Below are 9,196 nucleotides of genomic sequence, written 5' to 3'. Positions count from 1 at the left end.
GGCATAAGATCAACAGAGTGTTAACAACTCTGTCTTAACAACACATTGTGTTCGATTTTACACCACAGTCTTTTTTTTTTTATCACAATAACAAACAAGCGCACAAATAGGACAGTATTAATATTTTGCTTGTTTTGACCACACAGTAAGGGTCATGATGATGATGATGATGGTTTTCTGCCTTTTACACCATTGTTTTATCAAAGTCTTGCACATTTAGACTTAAAGCAGACCTAGACTGGAAGTTCCAATTAACGCTGTTTTTAGTGTGTATCTGCGTCATTACCTTGTTTACGAAGCCCTGAAGTTTCGAAAACAAACAGTTCAGCCACTGCTGAGAACGCTGTGTTTTATTGTAATCTCGGGCTCAGCGAGATCTCTGAAAGAACCTGGTCCGGTTACGTAAACAGCGGTTCTCCTGAACAGCAGATCCTCCTGCTCCGGGCACTAGTCCGGGCACATCCAGAAGAAGAATAACGTCTGTTGTGGAGGTGTTTCACGAGCGACAGTGTCTTCTGACTCTGGGTCTGACTCCGGGTCAAAGTCATAAAAGAGACTGCGGCGGGGAGTCGTGAAGAAGCTTTGTTAAATTGTTAAAACAATGTTTTGATAATGAGTAGCAGTGCATCCACCGTTCCAGAGGAGGGAGCTGTGCTTCTGAGAGCGGGTGTGCTGATTATGTCACTTCCGGGTATTGGCCAATCACAAGGCAGTTGGGAAGGCTCTATGCTGGCTGGCCAATCACAACACAGTCTGTCTTCTGGGTGTGAGATTTATGCCTGAAATATCGTGGCTGAGGACAGCATCAGAAAAGAAAGATTTCTATCGGCTCGTTTACAGCAACTAGGAGGTTTTTGTCCATAAAAACATATTAGTGTATGTAAGTAGACCTCCATAACTAACATATATGTGCAACAGGACCACTCTATGTGAGCTTTAATATAAAACAAGAGCTTCATTATGAAAAATGTGAGAGACAGATGTGTGGGATAAATGATTAATATTAATGATTTCACAGATCATTTGGACAGACAGTGAGGCTTGTTGAGTAAATACAGCCAAATGCAAAACACATGCCAGGAGATGCTCAAAGGTGTTGTATTAGACGATAAACAAACAGCCCATATGGTCATTGAGGTTGGACGTCTCTAGTGAGCAAATCCTTTCTGCAGTGACCTTCATCTATTTTTATTAACATTATCCAGCTGCCCATGAAATATCTGTCTGTGTGTGTTGCCCTTGTGTCCATGCAGGACCCCAGAGACATGTTCAAAACAGTGTTTGTCTCTCGCATCTATTTGTTTTGCGATAAGCTTTAGAGTTTGACAGCTAAAATCCCAGTGGTCAATACTATAATATCCAAGTCACAGCAAAGTGACAGAAGCAGCTTAGCTATCTGCTTAACGTGGGTATCACAACAACTGTGAACAGTGTCAATAGTCCTTATTAAGATAGATTCCAACGAACAACATCTTGTCAAGATAGGATTTATTCCCCTCTGATGTGATTGTACTCGAAGACAATAGGAAAACACCCTGATCAATACTCTACCTGTAAATACAATGGATCATTTGAAACAGCAAGACCAGCTATACTAAACAGACAGCGCCGGACCTCGACTCCTGCTGCATCCAAAATCGTAATCATCAGTCAGATTGTTTCTTGAGAAACCACAAAACCCAGATGTATGCACTGATAACCCTGCAGTTGACCTGCAGTTCACCAGTTCCACAAAAGCAGTGATTTCCTCCAAGTCTGCCTGGTTCTTCCCTGCGAAAAAAATGCATTTTCTTGAATATTCTTTTTAAAGTCCTGATACCTATGACAATGTGATGCTGATGTGCCAAAAGATTAAGTATCTCCTTGTTTGTGAAACCTATTCTCAAGTACAATTCCACGAAATGCTCCACGGCCCTCAGTTAAACAACTCTCCTCTAAAACAACAGGTTAGAATATTACGACCTCGACTTCGACCTCCAGGGTAACTGCATAACACCGAAAAAACTTGCTGTTGTTTAAAGCATAATCGAAGGTCGTGTTTTAATAAATCCAATAGCCTTGAAATTCGTTTTTTAATTAATAGGCTTGTCTTTTGTCACGTCTTCCCATTAAGATTTAACAAGCTGCTGATTTTTAGAGCTATTATCAAACCATTTCTTCTTCTTTTAGTGGAAGAAAATTGCTTTTAGCATGACTCCTTTACACAGTGCAATAGGAGAGAGGGTTGGCGGAGAAAAGTATGTTTCTCACAAACTGAAGCATCTATTTTTTTCCACAGTATTTGCTACTCGTTTTCACTTGAGAGGTTATTTCCACACACGATGGTCAGTCTACACAGACCTGGACATGAGGGTTATGACCTTATGTCTCAACACCAGATTAGTTTGACCAAAGGATCCTATATGAACAAGATAAGTACCTGTCTTTGATAAATGAAGTAAATTGGGGTGCCCCTCTCCATAAAGGCTGCAATCTGATACGGCTGACAGAGCTCAGGAGGGAAAATGCACATCTATCACTTTATTGCAAGGGAAGAGAAGCATTGTGGATTTTTTTTTTTTTTTAAATAATAATACAGTACTGTCCAAACATATCAGGCCACCATTAGATTGTTTGTTTTTGCAATGCTATAATTACCATGCAGTATAATTATTTCTCAATCATTTTTTATTGGGAAACATCCAACAACAAACAATCACGCAGTTGTATAGCCCTATTACAACAATTACATGACCCTGACTGTTGAAACTGGGGGAGAACCCAAAATTAATGTTAAAACCTGTGTTTGTTTGACTATGTTGTCTTGAGAAAAAAATATATTACAAAGGTCTAACTCAAGACACACATGAGTGTTACATACACACATTGTATGAGTTAAACTCATCATCTTTATAAGTATATACTGTATATATGTACGTATATATATATATGCATGTGTGTATTTTGTCTTGTGTGCGTAGGCAAAGAGATTATTGTCTTTGAGAATTCTGCAGGATTGATGTTGACTGTAACCTGACCAGCCAGACGTCACTGGCAGCACATAGGAGCCAAAAAGACTTACCATCAAAAGGCAAACATCGATGCTGAACGCTGTCACCTTGGCTAATTCCATTATTCAAACTCAAGTATTTCCTGTTCTGCCAATAGCACTTGGCGCGGACTAGTAACACTGTGCTGATTTCTTCCCTCTACTGCAAGAATTATATCTGACCAGGAAAACTTATCGAATCAGACCTCACACTTGAATCGACAGTTTGAAGATCACGGCTCATGTCAACATTTAGAGCCTATTCCCTAATTTCATTTCCCCTATACGTTCCCGTGAGCAGTGAGACTAGACACACTGCCCAAAATGCAGTCAATAAAGTAACTGTTCATCAGGAGAGGGTGACAGCCTGAGCGATGAGACCCAATCAATCATGTGGACTCCAACAGCCACTCTGCAGCTCAGATAAAATAAGGGGGGTGCACACTAACAGCTCCTTAAAAAGGCACCAAAAGTTTTAACTGGAGACATTTTCCTTTACCTCTTATTTAAAGGTCAAGAGGCCATCTCCCTCTAAATGTTGGGGTTTTTCTTTGCTGTGTTGATTGAGAACACCAAACATTTTATGAATGCCATATTTTGCCTTCACTCTATGGAGTTGATTTTTCTGAGATGTTTTGTCTTTCATTTAAATTAAGAAAGACATTAAGAGATGAAATTACTTATTCACCCTCAAGTTCATTCATTCATTCATTCATACATCATCTACTGCAGGGCCGTTGGTGCTAATCCCAGCTGACATAGGAACAAAAGGTGGGGAACACCCTTGACAGGTCTCCAGTCCATTGCAGGGCCACACAGAAAAAACATTCTCTCTCACACCTATGGTCAATTTAGACCAAGGTCAATTTATGTCCAATTAACCTCTGCATATTTTTGGGAAACCAGAGAACCTGGAGAAAACCGACACACACACAAACAGGGAGAACACGCAAACAGACCTGCCAACTTACCAGGGATTTATTGTCAATGTTATTTCTCTTACATATGGAGGTGGTGCATCACTTCACCACTCACTTCTGTGTCAAATACACAACATACAAATAGCCAATGAAGAACACAATAAAAAAGAAGTCTATAAGAAGCAAAGGCAATTATTATTCAACATTTATTTTAAATCCATACCCCTCTGATTCCCTTTAAATGTAGAAGATCTTATTTGACATAAGCTAAGTGAAAATCACAAAGGGCTATGCTATGTCCCTCCAACAGGACTTTAGCATGACAAAAATAACAGAAAAATGTCTCTTAAACAGATTTCTGAGGGGCACATATTCTCGTCTGTTCAGGTTTGCTGCCCTCTCTCTCCCTCTCAATATCCTCATTGGATGTCATGTTTATTACAATGCAAATCTGCTACGCAAAATACATAGAGGTTGGCAGGTCTGCAAATTCCATGCAGAAAGGCACTTGGGACGGTTCTTACCACCAATGTGTCCCCACCATGTGACCCTCAAGTTGTCAATTCTAATTTCTGCCATGACAAACAGTAGCAATCCAAAGCAAGCTGTGTGATGAACCCAAACCGGTTGTGGCACCTGGCTCCCCGGGGCATCTTAAGACCAACTCCTAACACCAGCATCTGTTATGTTCTGGCAAATGTTGAGTATGGATGTCACCCACAATACAAACATGGGGCTGTAAGCTACTTAAAAGCATGTTGCCTTTACATTACTGGGAAACAATGGGACTTGTTTTCATCATATTTTGTTGTTGGTGAGACTGAGCTTGGACAGAGGTCCCATGCTGACTTCTCTCCGACATCTTACCCTGCAGTTAAACAACACCTTTTGGCATTTTGCATTCAGTCAAGTCAAATCTTTCCACACGAGACATTTACAATTCACAAATTCTGTCTCTATGTTTTGTGCCACATGCTCTCCAACTTATACCAAACTGAAGGATTTCAAGATGAACCAAAGTTTACTAAGTAAAGGGAATAATGCTGAATACAAGAATCACTTCAGTCAACAGTTCTAAAAAAAATGGAAAATGGAAACTCTCAGTCTGCACTCCACTAATTAGTTAGGTTAGTTTGTCATGAAGATTTCTATTCGGCCTGTGGAAAGTGAGAATTACTGACAATCGTGTCTCAGAAGGTAGTGCTTTAAAGTCTGAAATAGCAAATAACATAATTAGTCATATGTCATTCGGGTTCATCCGTAACAATAATGGCATTTGACTGCTCCAACTAGAGGATTTTTGGATGTCGTAGACAACTGCAACACCAAAATATATGTTTTCCCTGTTACAGTATTGGTTTAATCAGCACTCTGATCATCTTTATCTAATTCATCCATTATCAAAATGAAGCAGGAGTCCCACAGATATGGATACAAATAATCAAGCTGATTGTCCTGATCAGTATGAACTGGTAACTGAAAAAGGCAGCTGGTGGTCTGTGGTTTAATGGAGACGAATAAAACCTTTCACTGAGCCATACATTGAAAACACTGTGTGATTCATTAAGTTTTGTCGAGCACTACCAACAGTGTTGAATGAGGGAGTATAAATCAAACGTGGTAACCACTGGTGCCTCACAGCAAAGAGGCTCTTGCATGTTCTTTCCATGTCTGTGTGAATGTTCTCTCAATTACAGTGTAGTTAATATCACAAATATAATATGGATTTCCTATCATTTATCTTATAACTACCAGTTAGTTTAAGTCAATTAGCATGTCAAACATACTGTGTCTGTGAGTTAAAACTACAGGATTTGTTTCTGATATATGGTGTATCTTACTTGTCAAAATCCACGTCATAAGCCATCAAATAATAAATACATGATGTTTGCAGCCTGTCCATTCACTCACTGGAGTTTCCACAACAAGCAAGCTGAAGCAGGTACAATAGCCAGAAGTTAGTGAGCGAGTCGTGGAAAATGGTAAAGTGCAGCCACTTATGGACTTAAAGACACTAGCTTTAATAGCTACATTGCACCATATCACTAATGTACAGGGACATCTAAACATTGTAGACATCTCGTTCAGGTTGGCACCATGGGTGAAGGGAGTTGTATATGAATCAGTACAGGAAACAAGAGTGCAGAGAACAGTATCAGTATGCATGCTTGCCTTCTTCAGTTCCCTGTGTTCTCTCCCACAGTGTGATCTTCTATGCCATCACCAGCCCTGCAACATTGTCTTCCAAAATCCTTTATTCCCTGTTTTATTTTAAACATGCCATGACAGTGACATTGATGTTGCAGAGGGAAATAAGCAGCTGAAATCTTATTCTGCGAAGCCAAGGATGCTGTACACTTAAATGTCTAAACATTATGGTGTCGGATGGCACCACAGAAAAGGAGAGGAATGTATACTACTGCTAATGGTTACTACACATTACAAAAACACCAAAGAAACTTTCAAAAGGAATGCTAGGCTGCTGAAATATAAAAGGAGTGAGGGTGAGAGGAAGGTTTTATCTTATAGTCATACAGTTTGGTGGCAGTCACACCAGAAATTAGACGTTCTATTTCCCTGCTGATCTGAAAAGCCTATAGGAAGACCATGCTGACTTGCATGGACTTTATTAGGTATTCAATGCAGGCTTAGGGGTTATGTTGATGGCATAGAAAGCAGTCATCAAAGCAGATTCTCTCAATGTCTGTGGCATGCACCCATGAATTGCACTATCACCTGGGAATCCAGCAAATTCATAGCAGCTCGCCCTAGTTAGGGTTCGAGCAGGACTGTGCAAGAACCCTCTTGAAACTGAAGGAGTTATTATTATTCAGGGGAATAAATTGCATATTTGTGACCCGCCACGGCCAAAGAGGGTGCAAGTCAGCCCAACGCAGAACGAGTAAAACATGTAAAAAGGTTTTTTTTGTCATTTTTTTCAAAATTGTTCATGTAAGAAGCCACTACATGCTTCAAATCACAGTATTGTGGGTCTTAAAACCATACACTTTGTATTTGATTTAAGGCTGTTTGATTGCTGTGAATCATTCCTTGTTTGGGTGTGGCGATCTCACTTTCCAGAGCTTTTGTTGTTTTTTCGGCCAATCAGCTGACGTCACGGAGAATACAAATGGCTCATTAATATGCACGAACAGAGAGAGAGAGGGAGGGGAGAGAGTGTGTGGAACTCTCCAGCAGTTATTGAGCGTGTGCAGTGCGAAATTAAAGCATGATTGTCATCAAAGCAGTCGTCATCAAAGCTTTTTTGACCAAAGGAAGGCAAGCAGAACAGTACAATAACTAAACTGTGGCTGAACTTCTTAACAAAGACAGACACACATCTCACTTCTCGGTGAGTGGACTCGTTAGCATTTTAAGCTAGCGATTTTCCTAAAAAATCTTTGGTTGTTTGGATAAGAAATTTCAGTTAAATATATCACATAGGAGATAAACACAGTGATATTTGAGAAGTGAAATAAAGTTTATATGATTTACAGAAAGTCTGCAATATCAGCAGATTCTGGAGAACAATGTCTAGGAATCAGTGACAAAGTTGAAGTTGTGCCGGGGGAAACCATCAGACTGAACTGGAGATGTTTTGTAAAGAAGAATGGTCCAAAATACCTTCCGCCAGAATCCAGACTCTAATTGGAAGCTATAGGAAGAGTTTAGAGGCTGTTATTTCTGCAAAAGGAGGATGCATATTTTTCTTTTGTGGTGCCTAAACTTATGCACATGCCTAATTTTGTTTAAATAATTCTTGCACACTTTCTGTAAATCATATAAACTACTAAGGTCGAAACGCACGTGGCGGCGTTTGAGGCCTTTCCCATGCCCCAAAACGTACAGATTTTTTCAACAGCATCAGACCTGGTGAACGATTGCTTGTGAAAGTCGTTTGGGGAAAAAGCAGAAGGTCCAATCCGAACCAACCTTGCAGTGACTGATGATGGGTAGTTGCTGAAGACGACTGTGAAAAAATTGTCAATTTTTTGTGCAACAGCTCCTCCTGGTCGTGACAGAAAACTTAAAGAAAAAGTTTCTTAAAGAATTTGGGAATAGCTTTTGCAGAGATCATCGGATCACACTTGAACCTGTTCAGATCCGCTCCCAGCTAGTTATTATTATTATTCCGGCAAATGAATCGCATATTTGAGGCCATGCCCTTTGACCCAACAGGAAGTTGGCCATTTTAAACAGGAAGTGCTCTCTAAATGTGTGCCGTACATCGCACGATCCCCTCGAAATTTGGAACGGGTGACTCGCTCTGACGCGTTTGTTGCGCACGTCGCAATGGCGCCACAGCCTGACATGTGTTGGGACGCTGCAGAAAATGACTAGTACTCAAAATAACTAGTACAGCGAGGTATATAAACGGATTTGGCGTAAGGCATTGGCTCAAACCCACTCAGAACCGCTTGGGGTACTAGTTATTTTGAATACTAGTTATTTTTAATATTGAAATTCGTTGCTATTAAATCGTGATTAGTTTTAATACCTGTTGGCAATATTTATTTGTCTAAAAAAGCAGGAAAATAACAGTGCTGCTCTAAATGCCCCATTTACTGACGCTAAAAGTTATGCACACCTACTCTTATTCTGGTGCCCAAAAGTTTCATGATTGCTTCCTTGATTTTTTTAAAACACAATAAGGAAGAATGTGTTATCGAATACATTTTGAGTTTTTGTAAGTCTTTAAGAAAGATAATTCATGTAATCGTACATGCATAAATATAAATATATAGAGCCAAAAACACTACGTATCATAATTTTTATATCAGTACCATGCAAAAAGAACCCTCTTTTCCCATGAATTACCTCTCAAGGTAATTAATTTTTGCTTCAGCAAAAAGAGGCGCAAGCGGGCTGAGGTGGCAAGATGGACAGAGAAAGTGTGATTTTCTTCATTTTTATTTTAGGTTTGGAATGAGTTACGGAGATATTCTCAAAGGCCTGGCACTGCAAGTAATCATTATTACCGAAGTTAGATTAAGATAGAAAGATATTCTGAGATTTGAACTTCCACTATCAATAACATTTAAATGATTGTTGTGATGTAGACAACAAGCTAATAAGCTTATACTTATTGTGAGACCACAAATGAGTGTTTGATCTGCCCAAATTTATATTTAAATTAGAGGTTTTTTTTTTCTGCTTGTCATATCTGTGGCTCAGAAACCTGGCTGTTTCCATTGTGTCTCTGATCATTCCCGTTACACAGTTGTTTAATTTGGACTGGCATCCTTGA

Source organism: Microchirus variegatus (genome assembly GCF_963457635.1).
Source record: "Microchirus variegatus genome assembly, chromosome: 18".
Taxonomy (NCBI): Eukaryota; Metazoa; Chordata; class Actinopteri; order Pleuronectiformes; family Soleidae; genus Microchirus; species Microchirus variegatus.
Note: the sequence above shows the minus strand (reverse complement) of the source record.